Genomic DNA, 14,625 nt, shown 5'->3' with positions numbered 1-14,625 from the left:
CTCTCTCTTTCGAGTGGCATCGAATCGGGGAGTATATTATACCGTGGGCGGCTCGCGCACGCATAAAGGAAGCCGCGGCTCATGCGTAAAACGATGCCACTGCAAACAATCGGACTCGAATTGTTTAGGGTCGCCTATAACAATTCGCTCGCGCGCGCGAGTCTTCATTTTTCCCTGTCTTCGGGAGGGTGAGTTGTGTGTAGAGCAGAAGATGGCTCTTGGGAGTCGCTCGGCCGATTCTTGACCCGTGTGCTGCAGGACGCAGGAGTAATGGATTAAGTTATAGAAAATAAGTGCAAGTGAATATTTGAAATATGAGATAATAATTTTTCATGTACAATGGTATTAATATACGTATAAGAGAACTCTCGCGAGTCCATTGACTGTTAATGATGCGCACTAGGCCTTTCTTTATTGCGAGACATACCCCGAAGGATCAGGCCGTAATAACTCCATTGACATGGAAGGAATGAGATTGCAATTGATTAACTTCTGACAGCGTGTATCAGCTCCGATCCTACCCCACGCCTAACCAAACACCCTCTGCATATAAGGGGGTCGATATGATCCTTCCTCTGGCTGTTTCACTAGGATTGCCATCATTTTATCAGCACGTGCGCGTATAACAAAGTCATTCTTACAACTTCAACATTTACAACGATAGACTTCATCTTTAAAAAGCCAAATTTACTCTTTATTTCAGATCCAACCAAACCTCGAGCCGACATTTAAAACATTCCGTCTCTGACCTACTTAACCAGCAGACCGAAGAATTTACTCTCCTCCTTCCAATTACAGCATCGTCATCGGCAAATTCAATCGCGCACCAAAAGTTCGCGCTTCAGAAAGCGGAGCTTCTCTCTCGCCTCTCACTCCGGCAAGTGTCGTATAGTGGCGGTAAACAGATTAACTCGAGGCGCTCGCAGTGATTAGCCAATTAGCGGATATATATCCGGCTTTATATATCCCTGTCGCATCCAAGACACGGATTGGCTTTTGCTCTTGGTCGTCGTCGGCTCGTTATCGCCTTCTTAATCCCCGCGAAATCCTTTCAACTTTCTGCCGAATCCACACTTTTCCCTCGGCGTGACTCCCTTTGCCGGCTCCGTCGCCGCGAGCCTGCAGTATCAGGGGATTTTTTTCTTATACACGGAATACGTTAGAGAGGCTCCTTTGCCAAAAGGTCAAAGAGGTATATCGGCGGGATCGACGGGAACAAAAGGCGGCGTGCCAACCTGGGACGTCGGATTTTCTTTTTCGGGAATGACGGATGAGCCGACTTGATCCTCGTCCGATTTTCGGTGCTCCAATTAGGTTCAGAAAAAGTTCACAAGAGTTGGTATTCGGCCCAGGTGACACGTTCCATTATGTTTCCAGCGTCTCGTTTTTGACTAGAGAGCGCGAGACAAACGTCCACTGTTTTCCGCGCGAATCCACAGTAAACATCTCAAGCCATCAAAACTTGCCAACTCCGTGCATACGCACTCCACGCGGCTTTCCTTTCTCCTCTCGTCGGGAAACTAGGAGGAGCGAGCGCGACGATGCCAGAGGTTAAAATGGAAGCTGCTGATGCCGTCGCCGCCGCAGCACGAGGGGACGGGCGTGAAGAGCCTAGATAAAGAGCCGCCGGGGGGAGAGAAGGGAGAGATGGAGCTGATGGTACAGATGGCTGCTCGGCTTCCTCATTACGGAAAACGTTCTATTCACGCCTCGGGGCCTATATAGCAGCCGAAAATCCACGAGCGACGCGGCTATAGAAAACGCTCCGGGGCCGTGTGTCTATGTGTGTGTGTGTGTGTGCCTGTGTATGAGGGAACAAAAAGGCGCTATGAGAGTCGGAGAAGCTACTTGAAAAATTGCGCGGAGCTAGTTCCAGTAGGCTGTGGCATGTGCAAACTTGACGGAATGAAAGGAGCAGTTGCGCGCTTGTATAAATGCCTTTGGAGTCTCGCAAAAAAAGCGAGCGTAATTTTAATGAAAATGATACGACGCGTCGCGTGTATACGTATGTAAAAGATCCGAATCGAGTTTCAGCGAGTTCATCATTTGGCTTCGACGCCGATCGAATCATCCTCCCCCGCAAAAAGCGTGCGCGTATGAAACAAGCCGGTTAACCCCCGTAATTTCGCGTATACTATACACGTCGATTCGCCAGTTCGCACGTTACACTCCTACGCTTCCGCGATGCGTGTGTATATGTGTATAGAGATATGTCGAAATTGCGCGAGGGGAGCGAAAATTTCTCCGGCCGCGTCGCGGTCATCGTCGCGTCTCTAAATCGAGGGGCAGAAGAGCGTGAAGCGCGTTGCGCCGGAAGGCAAACAGCGACATATGTTTGCGAGTATAGCGCGCTCTCTCGCTCTGTGTGTCTCTATTTCTAAACTGCGTCTAGCTGCATTGGGATGGGTTTATTTTTTAGCCCTATATGTGTACGCGTAAGCGTGTATGCCTCGATTAATCGAGGATATTCGGAGAGATGCGCCACGAGGGCGCTTGTTTGCTGCGGCTCGTCGAATCGATATATGGATGGGGTACCTCGGTTCATGTATTTTACCTCAGCTGAAAATAGTGTAAAAAATAACGAGCGAAATAGTACTTGCGCCTAAAATTTTTAATCGAAACTAAAATCATTTCCTACAAAAAAATTCCAAGCCGATCCAATATACAATAACCCGTGTAATCTCATCACTGCACCGTACACGCGTATTATATAGATCAGCGAAAGGAGCACCGCGAGGCGGTTCTCCCACAACCTTGACCCATTCCGTGTGTACGGATCTGTGTCTAACAAGTTCGCTGGGCCCTTTCTTCTCAAAGGGTGCAGCGCCGTGATCCTTCGTGTTAGGCTCGTTTGTACTTACACGTTTCGATTCAGAATGCTCACTGCGCTCGCTCGACGCATTCGTTATGTGCGTAAGCCATAAAGCTACTTTGCAAGTGCACCTATTGATTTCCCGCAACGTGGGAGTGATTCATTTCTGGGTGGTTTTGGATAATGCTGGGTTATCGCGCTGTCCCTGATGTGTGATCGTATGTGACAGGGAGCGGTTTTTATTAGCTATACTGGGCAAGGGAAGGTCGTGTGAGAATTGATTGGATTCTCGATGTGGATCTAAAAAACATATTTCCGAAAAAGGTCGGGGTAAGCAGGTGCAAAGTTAGGAGCCTCTTCGTTACCGGCCATCTGATTGCTTGTTAAGTCTGTTAAGAAGGATTACGCTCTAAGCAGATCAATACCAGCTCATTACGGAACTTTCGCAACTGATCCCTAAATCCCGGAGAAAATCCTTTCCGCACAGATCACGAATATACCCATCGCCTTCATACAGGCAAGTGCATCCGCCTGGTGCACATCTTTATTTAGCGGAACAATACCGGATCCGTATTGCGTCGTCGGCACATACGATTCATCCTCGAACCCTTTGCAATATAGCCGAGCTATGCGTGCACAATGCGAAAATCGAATTTCGAGGCTGCGCAGATTTCGGAGCAAGTAGCCCGCGAACACTTCGCTTCCTCGTTTGGAGGCTAATGTCCCTAATGCCTGTAATCCTTTGCCTTTGGAAAGGCCGACGAGGCTTATGATGCGGTGACCCCGTTTTTCCCGTAGGATTTCGTTTGTCGCTGTGGTCTGAGAACAGATCGTATACGGTCGAGGCTGTTTGTGTGGGCGTATAAGCTGGGCGGTCGTGTGTTTGTTTTGGAAAGGGTTCTACTCAAGAGAGTATATCACAGCTTTTGGGGTGTGCGATTTGGCAGAAGGTTGCCTTATTTCGAGATTCTTATATTTGTGCGATGTTCAATATTTGTCTCTTATTTTTCATCGTAAGATGTATCGACGTTTATGGACTGTATATCAAACGATTTTTATTTGTTAAGTTCGATGCAAGCTCAAAAAGTATAAACAATCATCACTTTGCATTTTACAATATACCTTCACCTATACTATATCCTGCTATCTATCCCCACGACACTAGCTTCCATTACGTTAGAGTAAATAGTGAAAAATCAAACGCAACCGTATCCTCGCTCCCATGAAATTTATAAACAAACACAACGATTCCGCTCTGTTTCTCGCGCGATAACGCTGCAACTGGCCGCAATAACGTGTAATTCACAATTCACACGCCTGCGGTTTCCACACATACGCTTAACACAAACACACAGAAGGAGCGACGATTGAATCGTCCCACTGCAGAGATATAGAAAGCTATATGTGTATACCCCCGAGGGCGGCATGTATCGGCCCACTGCAGCAACAGAACGGAACAACTCTGGCGCATTAAACTCGAGCAGACGTTTTGAACTGCCTGTGTGCGTGCAGTGTGTTGGCCGAAGGCTGTCGCCCCTCGTCAGCGTCATTGAAGATTCGCCGACGCCGCTGCCGAGGGGTAATGCGGAAGCCTCTATATACGAGCCATAGTCTGGAAAGAAGAGAGAAGAGAGAGCGTCATGCATACATATGTGCGATCGAGCCTTTTCCACAAGGATTTTTCACGGCTGAGCTGAGTTTGAGGGAGTGAGAGCGTATTTATGTGTGCCGCGAGGTTCCGATTAGGTAGACACACGAGCTGGACGGCTTTTATTATATACGCGTTTGTTGTGATTGCGCTGATGCTTGCAGGGGGAGGAAGTGAGACGTCGCGAGGTCAGGAGATTCTTATTCGGACGGGGGCGTTGATCGTTTGTTATTCAGTGTTTGCTTAGGTGTTCTTATCCGGTGGTGTAGAGTAGCGAGTGAAAAGTCGTGCGATGTATTGTATAGTTCATTTTAATATGTCAGCGAAACTTTCATTGGTTAATAATGTTATAACAATAATTGGATGAAAAAAGAAAGAGATTATACAGCGAACAACCCAGTATATAGAGCACATCTAATCGAGCTATCAAATCAACCAGCCGAACATCCTCTCCGCTCAAACTGTCCCGCGCTAATCTATATGCACAGCCGAGAAAAAAAAACTCGCCCGAAAATCCCTTCCATTCACCTCGCGATTACGTAGTTTCCTTCGACACACACACACACACACATACGAAGGCATTACCTGCCTGATTCCCGACGCATCATCCACTCCACTGTCATCCCGCTTAATCGGCGCAGTAGAAACGGGTATCGATCGGAAAAAAGGCCTCCGATTCAGGAAGCTGCGCAACGATCGCATCCGTTCTTTCAAAAAAGGGCCGCGAGCGGAGCAAAGTGGCGAACAGCAAAAAAATCGTATACACCATCGAAATGACGCTCATCCTCCTCGGCGTACGAGGCATTACATAGGTTGCATTGTGCCGAGCTATAGAGCACGGCCTCTTGAGTTTGCACTGAAGATTACGTCGTTTACGAGAGTACGGGGTCCGAGAAAAACAGCCGATCGACGTACGCTGCAGTTATATAGAGAGTATAAGCTCTTGCGCTTTAACAATGAGCGCATGCGTCGTCGATGTAATTTTTATGCGCGCGTACCATTTCGGAGATTGCGATAATAGAGGGGCGAGTGGATGGGTTTTTCCTTTTTTCCGCGGGTTTTGTTGTTTGGATCTGAAGGATGTGTATTATGAGCTATGATGCTTTCATTAGTTTCGCGTTAATATGTGCGCGCGGAGGTGCTCGAAAAGTTTTCGGAACGTAGCTTCTTCTTGGGAGTGGTAGGCTTTCTTTGCTTCTCGGATGAAATTATGTAATTAGTTGGGCACTCATATTCTGTATGAATTCCTGTGGAATTTTCGCTTTTATCTGCAACCGTCTTTCATTATTTTCACATATTAGGGCGAGAAAATTGCTTCTCAGAGAGTGAAATCTTTTCTCTATGTATAATTCTTGGTTAAAATCATAGGAATCGCGTAGAGTCTTCCTGATAATGGTTAATTAATCTCTTGTAGAGTTATTATTTAATATAGAATAACATGAAAATATTTCCACGTACAATTTGATATATCTTTACACCGCAGTGTACTCAGAAACCTTGTTGGCCGAATTGCGTTCTTTTTAATAATAACTATATATCATTTCGAAAATGCATGCAAGCTGCAAAGTTAAAAAATTTAGTACAAAGCTTAATCAACCACCGTGCAATAAAACTTAATTTTTATCATAACGCATATCATAAGTATAAAACACTCGCAATTAACTTGAAAAAAAAAAAATTAATCAACTTAATGCGAAAAAATCTCCGCAGCCACGTCCTCACGAGGTGAGAGCAGATATGAACATCTCTCTCCGCGTAACAATGGCACATCCATCCGCGGGCATCCCGGCGCAGTCTCGCGAAGGCGAAATGCACTCCCTTCGCGTTCCCTCCTCGCCGCGCGCGACAAAAAACCAGCGGAACCAGAAAGAAAAAGCGCCTCGCTAACGAGCGCGCGGGAATATTCAAAAGCGGCAGCGAGGCTTGTCTCTCTCTCTCTCTCTCTCTCTCTCTCTCTCTCTCTCTCTCTCTCTCTCTCTCTCTCTCACTCGCGCGCGCATTGAAAAAACAGCAGCAGCAGCAGCAGTCGCAAGAGTCATCAGCGCTAAAGTGACAATGACGAAGAAGAAGATGCGGTCGTGGCAAAGAAAAGCCAGTAGGCGGACAATGCTCGGCTTGCAAAAAAAAGAAAAATGAGAGAAGCAGCGACAAGAAAAAAAAAAAGAAGAAGCGGAAGCTAAAGAGGGGGACAGAGTGAGAGAGGATTGAAAAGGGGTGTGTCGTCGGCGGCCGAGAATTGGCGAGATTTCCAGGCGCGACAGGCGCAGGCGTGTCACGCACAACCGCGTATTGTCAGCGCGTATTGTCGTCTGCAATCTCGCTAAGCGTTTCGCCCCGGCGAGCGGCGTTATACACCCCCGCGCAGAGAGAGAAGAGAGAGTTGACGCCAACCTGTCCACCCACGTCACGCACGTGCGCGTCGTGCGTGTGTCTGTGTGTGTATGGGCTTATATTATATACGCGATGGGAGGATTACGGGGCTGCCGCGGATTTGCGCGACTTTTTTAATTGTTGACTGGATGCTCAGCAGAGAGAGAATGTTGCGCGGGGCTTTTTGTGAATTATTGTAATGCGGCGAGAGAGATTTTGTTGCAAATTCCCGGAAAGGTCGCGCGTCAGCGGCTTGGAGGTGATTTCGGAATTTTAACTTGAAATTTTATTGTTAGATGCGTTTTTGTACTGTCGAGAAAATTATTCAATAGTAGGTTTAACATTAATGAACCAAAAGTCTTTTATATAACACGAAACCGTGAAAAATTTTCAACACACAACTGCACACACCCGCAGCCTCTGCCATTTGTCCTCGTCTATGTTCGCGCGCTATATATAGGCGGTGCTGCGCGGCTTTTCTCTCCACTCTAGCTGCGAATTCGTCGTTCCGCCGTTTGTTGTGTGTGCGTCGCATAAAAAAAAGAAGAAAAAAAACAAGAGAGGAGAGAAATACAGCAGACTTTCATTATTTTGCACGTCTGCAGGGCCGAAGAAAACGTCGCATTGTCGCGAACGCTTTCTTTCATTCCGCGGCAAAGCAGCGCGCGCAGGTTGATGCGCATATGCAAATGAGCGAGAGAGGGTTGCGGTCGTGTCTTTTTTAACGAATGTCTTTGGAAATACCCATGCGTTTCAGCGGTATTCGCGAAAGTGAAAAGTGTGAAATTATGATGGAAAATATAACTTGATGTTACGACTTGGCTATATTATTTTATTTGTAAAATCAGAAACGCTCCGAATCGATACGAAGAAGCATAAACAACTTCTTGCCCCGTCGTGGTGTATACAAGTCAGACTCAGGCTGCGGCGCTAAATACCTCTCGCCCCGATCTTCCACCCCCGACTCCCCATTATGAATTAAAATCGACCCCTGCGAAATCGCACGACAAAAAGCTCGCTCTCTCTCTTTTTGTCCGGAGCGCAGGCTGCAAAATCGACGCGTGTGCTGTGTACAAAGAAGGGCGCGGGATTTATTGTCGTCAATCGAGCTTGTCGCGCTGATTTCGCTCGCAGCGTGTCCCTTTAATTAACCTCTTACGGAATCGGCCGACGTCGAGGGTGTGGAGTGAGAGAGAAAGACGGATAATTCGATTGCGATTTGATCGGAAGTGGTTCGGCGCGGGAGGAAGGGAAGGTGTTTCTCGCCGTGATTTATTATTTTCGTTAGGACTTTGGATTTATCGAGAGGGCGATGAGAGAATTCTTATGAGAAATGCCTTTGTGTTCGAGTTTTCGTGCCAATGGATGGCGTGCTTTCAGCAATTTTCGATTGGTGATGTGAAAACGATAATATATTTATAATGTCTTTAGTATATATAATATTGATCTTTATTTATTAATAATGACAACACACGCCGCTCCCATTCATATCGATCGCCCGCAACAACTCCGCGCAGTTCAGACCTATTCTCTCTCTCCTCATTCACATCAACAACAAAGTAACTTCCTCGTGCTCCTTCGCGAACCTAACGCGCAGAATATAGGTAACTAGCCGCATCGGTCTCCGTCTCCCACAATAACGCCTATGCAGCTATATAAAATAATGATGCGCGCGCCGGGCAGTATAGCGCGTCGGCGCGGCAGCACAGCGTCAAACGAACCGCACTAAACAGATAATCGTAATCTATTAGATTATTATGGGAATTAGTGAAATGAAGCGTGGGCCAATTTATTGGTCATAATCTCGGGCGAGAGGGCTTTGTCGAGTTCGGCGCATTGTGCCTCCGGCGGGTCTTTAATCCGGTGCATCTTGCCCGCGCACGCCCTCGCAGGACGTCGGCTCCTTTTAGCCTCACTACTCCTCGCTCTCTCTCCGGATATATCTTCTTCTTCCGTGTATAGTCGGCGAAAGAGAGAGAGAGAGAGAGAGAGAGAGAGAGAGAGAAGGAGGGGGGCGTGTTGTATACCTGCTTGCTTTAATTGAGGTTAAGACGCGAGAGCTCAGCTTTCGAGTTTGCTCACTCCTTTTTTTTCGCCGAGACCCCGTCATGATCCTTATATACGGTACAAAGGAGCAGCTTTCGGCGCGCGCGCGCGGTTGGGAGCTCGTTTGCTGGAATAACAAACAACGAAGCTGAAGAAAGGATTGTTGGATGCGCTTGCTCTTGAAAATTACATCGTGCTCTCGACACCTCGCTACGTTTCTTTCTTCTGCAGGGGTACCTTTGTTGAAACAAATCGATGCATTTTTCTAAGGCAAATAAATTCCCACAGTTCACTTGCAACCACTACATCCGAATCCACCCGAGAAATGTTCCTCCTCTCGCACATTTCTCAGTAGCCCCGAAGAATAACGCCTAATATGCGCATATAGTCACCTGCACACATTCAAGCAAACTAGCCATTAAAAATTACGGAAACCACAACAAAAACGCGGAGCGCGGCTCCTTCATCTCCCTCTCTCTCTCTCTCTCTCATTCATCCGAGCCGACGGGCGAGTGAAAAGCCGAAAAGACCTTCTTACACATGTCACGCTCGCGCACAGTAGTAGCTTCCATTTCACGTCCATTCTACACACTCTATATATACATAAATATATCTAACGCGCTGCGCACGTAACGGAGGAAAAGGGACCGCGCGACGGGAAAATCCTGCGGTCGCTCGCGCCATTCAAGTGATCCGAGCGGCGCTTTGTGCAGGCGCGCGTACATCCATGCGGCCGCTTCCTTTTTCCCGATGCGTGTATTATTATACACGTATACACGCGTGTATAAAGGAAATAGCAGTATACTGGAGGAAGCCGCGGGGAGAAATCGCTGTGTATAATGATTCGCGTATTAGTGGACTAATCTGCTTGTTCGGACGCATTGCGCAAGACGCTGTTCTTTGGAGAATGCTTCTTTCAGGTTTTTTTTACTGTCTATACGTATACATTGTGGAGAGGGATGACGGGGGAGGGGCGAACGGGAGTCAGAGATTTGCGCGATTGTGCGGGGCCGGAGGAGGCTTTGTCGATCTATGGATACTGTTATTTTCGAATTACCGGTGCAGGTACTTTGTATACAAAGGCCGGACTTCGTTTTTCATTTTCTCCCGTCTGCACCCCCCCCCCCCCCCATCTAGACGCGCGTAGATAGCCCGTACACACTGATGCAGCACAGCATCTCTCCAATTACCGCACCACAATGTCAAACCCCCGGACACCAGCGTACTGTATTTTCGTCAAACTCCGATCCACTCACGCTGCGGTACACACGCGGCAAATAATTCATCATAGAGAATCCGACGAGGCCGCGTCATCTGCAGCTAGACCAGCGCGTCTCTGATGACACGTGCGTCTCCGAGGAATTGGCCGCGAGAACTAAAAATAAAGCGGCGCCGGAGTTAACGCGTTAGCGCGACGCCGTCCGGCGTCATAACCATCTAAGCAAGCCGGTGTCCACAAAGCTCTGGAATCAAAGCCTTCATCCTTTTTTCCAAACACCCACCCATACACACACAGGTACAGCTGTGAAGAGGGCTCGAGCTTGTGGGAAAGGGGGCGAAAGAGAGACGCATTTCCGAATCTGTTTAATCTTGGTCCGCGGCGCGTAAGTGAAAGCTATCTCCGTGAATGCAAAATCAAACAAAGCGACAAACAAACCGGCGCGCGCTAGGAGAGAGTGAGAGAAAGAGTCACAAAGTTGCGCCACAGGGCGAGGGCGAGTGAGCGTGCGGGCTTTGATGTGCCCTGGCGACGTATAGTCACACTTCCAAGTGTTTATGAGCTGCGGGAGAGTGTGCTGCTCTGCAGTGTATATGTGGCGTGTTGTACAGGCTCTTTCGTTCGCGTGCGCGAGCTGCAGACACACGCGCTCAGTACACTTTCCTTGGATCATTAACCCGAGCTGCAGTACTGGCTGTGTGTGTGTGTGTGTGAGAGAGAGAGAGAGAGAGAGAGATACCGCGCGGGGGTGTGGGACACTGCCGAGAGGTATGAGCGCGAAAATCGATATCGTGGATTGCCGGAGGAGCTAGGATGTGTGTGTGTGTGTGTGTGTGTGTGTGTGTGTAAAGGGGTTGGGAGGGAGTCCAAGAAATGGCTGCTTGATTAACGAGCGGCTTTCGTGGCTGGCGCGATGAGCTGCAGCTACTTTGTTAGGGTTTTTTTTCGGTTTCGTTGCTGTGCATTTGGATTTCACACACGTTGCTTGGTTTTCTCTGGTTTCTAATTTTAATTTTAAAATTCTGTCCTATTTCATCGTTTCCTGCGCAATCGGAAAACAAATCCAGGAAAAATCGAATAAAAATGCTACATCGTTCGAAAGGCGCGACAAAGCTTGGCATAAGTAGAGATACTTGAGCGTGACTGGTGCGTATGCAGTGTATATTATATAGGTAGAAACTGTTAATGAGGACTGAGTAGTTCCGCACCGGTGAGCGAGAGAGAGGAGAGAGAGAGAGAGAGAGAGAGAGAGAGATATCGAGGAGCCACTGGGAGATTCGAACATCTCTCTTGTCGTGAGGGCGTCATTACGCGACATATCGCGACTCGACGACGTCGCTCCTCGTTACCTCGCCTTTCGAGGATTCGCACTCGAGTGGCTACGCGCGCAAAGAAATGCAGGTGGCATATAGACTGTGTTATGGTATACCTGAGCGGGGGCGAGGATTTTTTTATCGTGTCGACGCTCGCCTGATGCTTCTGCGCGCGTCTTTCGACCCAGTCTTTCTTTTATCTTTCTTATATTTGCGTTAATCCACACATTGTTATTTTTACTCTTTAGAACTCGTTTATTCTTCTTCACTTTTTGGCGAGAAAAGGTGCTGGACGTTGTGAGCAGAGGATTAGTTATACCTTAACGACCAAAATATTTCGCTTAATTAAAATTTCGAAAACCCAGTCTCGTTAGCAATCCGCCCTACCTCGCTAAAATCTCAACTATTATACACGCTTCGGCTTCAACAAAGAGCAACGCTTAATTATGGCTCGCGCCCGTCGCGCAGGTGTCGCTCTCCGCGCGCACAGTAGCATCGACGATCCAGCTCTCATTCTCTCTCGTGTCTCGCTCAATCATTGTACATCACACCTATATACTACACCACGTCGTCCCATTAGCCACGACTCGACGCCTCCGAGGATTCCGTCCTAATATTATACGCGTCTCTCTCTCTCTCTCTCTCTCTCTCTCTCTCTCTCTCTCTCTCTCTCTCTCTCTCTCTCCGTTGTGGGCCGGGGGACGCGCGACAAAGACCGCTCGTCGGTCAGGCGTTCGATGATTCCGCGTCGTCACCTCGGCGAAAAACTTTCTCTCGTCGCGCGGCACCCCCCGACGGCTTTTGTCGGAAGGCGTGAGAGAGAGAGAGAGAGAGAGAGAGAGAGAGAGAGAGAGAGAGAGAGAGAGAGAGAGAGAGAGAGAGAGAGAGAAGCGGAAGCTCGCGAGCAATGTGCACGCCGATTTACACTCTTTCAGGCGCGATCACCCTGCAACTCGGCGCTCCGGCTTTTCTTCGAGTTGAGAAGCTTCAGGGCTACTCTGCGTGTCGTGGGGGTCTCGCCGAGTAATTTTTTCCCGGGGGCGAGTGTGCGTTTTAAAAATACGAAATTTGATTTTTGATTCTAGATTTTTCGAACTTTGATCGTAAATGACCAAATTCCCCATTGCAACTGTGTACTAGTTGCACTAGCGTCCAAACCCTCCCACGCCTCACCTTAATTGGTATACACACGCGAGCGTGAACGAACTTCCGCGCGAAATCCTGTCGCCCACGCGCCGCCGGGCACGTATTAATATACGCGCGAAATAATCCCGGGTGGTCCACCCTCGCGCAGCTCTGTAATTGGTTAAAACCCGTAACTAATGAGTGAACGCGCTGCTGGAAATTATCGCCTGCCTCGATGGAAGGCTTACGTATGTATACGTATATACACCTACTGCGCCATAGTATAGTATAGCACGGTTCAACACCTCTTCATTTACCCTCTTCATGAGCTGTTTATCGGTCCGTGCGTGAGCGGAGGTTAATATCGCCGGGATGGCCTATTAATGCGTACACGAATTGCTGCCGCAGCGATATATTCGATACTTTGAGCTCTGTATACTGCAGCGGGCTTGTTTTGATGATGCCGTCGTTACATTGTTGGCGGCTTTGGCGAAGGGTCGCCGCGTGCCCGGGACGTTATTGTTGTAAGCGAGTATTACGATGGCATATATAAACGCTGAAAATTATTCGTATACGCGAATAGATTTATTTATTTTTAAATTTACGATGAATAATCTGTAGGTATACAGGCACAGATATAAAGCTTCCCGAATTCAACAACACACCCGCGTCGTCAACTTTCGACGCCAAACTCAGCGCAGCAGTCGGAAGAATTCCTCAATGGTTCCGGCGGCAGCGTCTCGAGAACATTTCGTGAACCGGAATCGCGCTCCAGCGACTCGCCGGCATTCATACGCCTCGTCGAGTGTCTCCTTTTCTCTCTGTCTCTCTCCCTCTCTATATATCCGAGGCCGGAGCAAAGTTTTCGAGTGAGACGGCGAGGTGAAGAGCGACTCCTTAGCAGCGTGACGCCGAGTCCCAGGTGTTAATAATCCCCGGCTAATTGCGCCGCCTCCCGGATAATTCCTATTAAATATCGCGCCAAACGCGCCCTTAGCTCCATGGTGTGAACTTTTTGTCGAGTCGAGCGAGTGCTGCTTTGAATTTTCGGAGTTTTAAGTACCGTGAGCCACTGTGCGCGACGGGGTATTCCCGCTTGTTGGTGCGAGTTTATTATTTTTGAGAGCTATTTTGAATCTTAATTGAACAGGTCGCCGGAAGGCTTTGTGAGCGGACCGGACAAGTGGTCGTCGATAATATCTGTCGCACTTAAGTTTTTCAAGCAAATAAAAGAAATACAAAAAATTTTCTCATCAACGCGTCTTTTTTCATATACGCAGTTCAATCACCGAATCCGAAGCAGCAGTATCATACTTACTTTAGGCAAAGCAGCACAAAGCGCGAGCGATATCATCATCCACACCATCCGCGAGCTTGCCTAATGGATGTAAATCAACGCCACAAGGAGCTTCACGCAACGGCTGATCGAGAGGAAGGGCAGCAGGCCTACTCTAATGGATGAAGTGCTGCTGCTGCTGCAGATTCCCTAGATACACCAGAGCTCTCGCACTACACACACAGCAGCAGCTATCGTCCCGAGCCATCGCAGTCACGTCCTATCTTCGCTAATCACTCGACCTCTCTCGCCATTGACGAGCCGCCGTTAATCGCGCGAAACCTTATTTTCCCGACGCTGTCCCGGTGAAGAAGGAGAAGACAAGCCTCGAGACCTCTTTTTCTTTTTTGAGTGCCTCCGTCGCGTTTTTGCAGTCATCGGCAGCGCAGAGAGGGTGTAGTATCTGCAGCGTGGGTGACGAAAGATCGAATCTGACTGCGGTGATCGGAGTGAAACTCGAGAAGATAACGATGATCGAGGCGCAGGTGAGCTCGACTGCATGAGCGGAGAGGAGATAGATCGTTAGAGCGATGCTGCTGACGCCGTCGATTGTGCGCTGTAGGGAGATCGCTCCCGTTTGATACGCTCGAGTTTTATTCGATGAACTGAACTTACCCTTTTTATTTCGTGCAAAGTTAATCATTTCAAAGTTAAGCTTTAATTCTTTGATCTAAAATGACAAAATCATACGATGGAGCAAAAGGATAACGAGAGAAGGCGAGGGGTGAATTAATCATCACGACAGTTTCTTCAATA

The sequence above is a fragment of the Nasonia vitripennis genome, chromosome 4 (genome assembly GCF_009193385.2).
Source record: "Nasonia vitripennis strain AsymCx chromosome 4, Nvit_psr_1.1, whole genome shotgun sequence".
In the NCBI taxonomy this organism is placed as follows: Eukaryota; Metazoa; Arthropoda; class Insecta; order Hymenoptera; family Pteromalidae; genus Nasonia; species Nasonia vitripennis.
Note: the sequence above shows the minus strand (reverse complement) of the source record.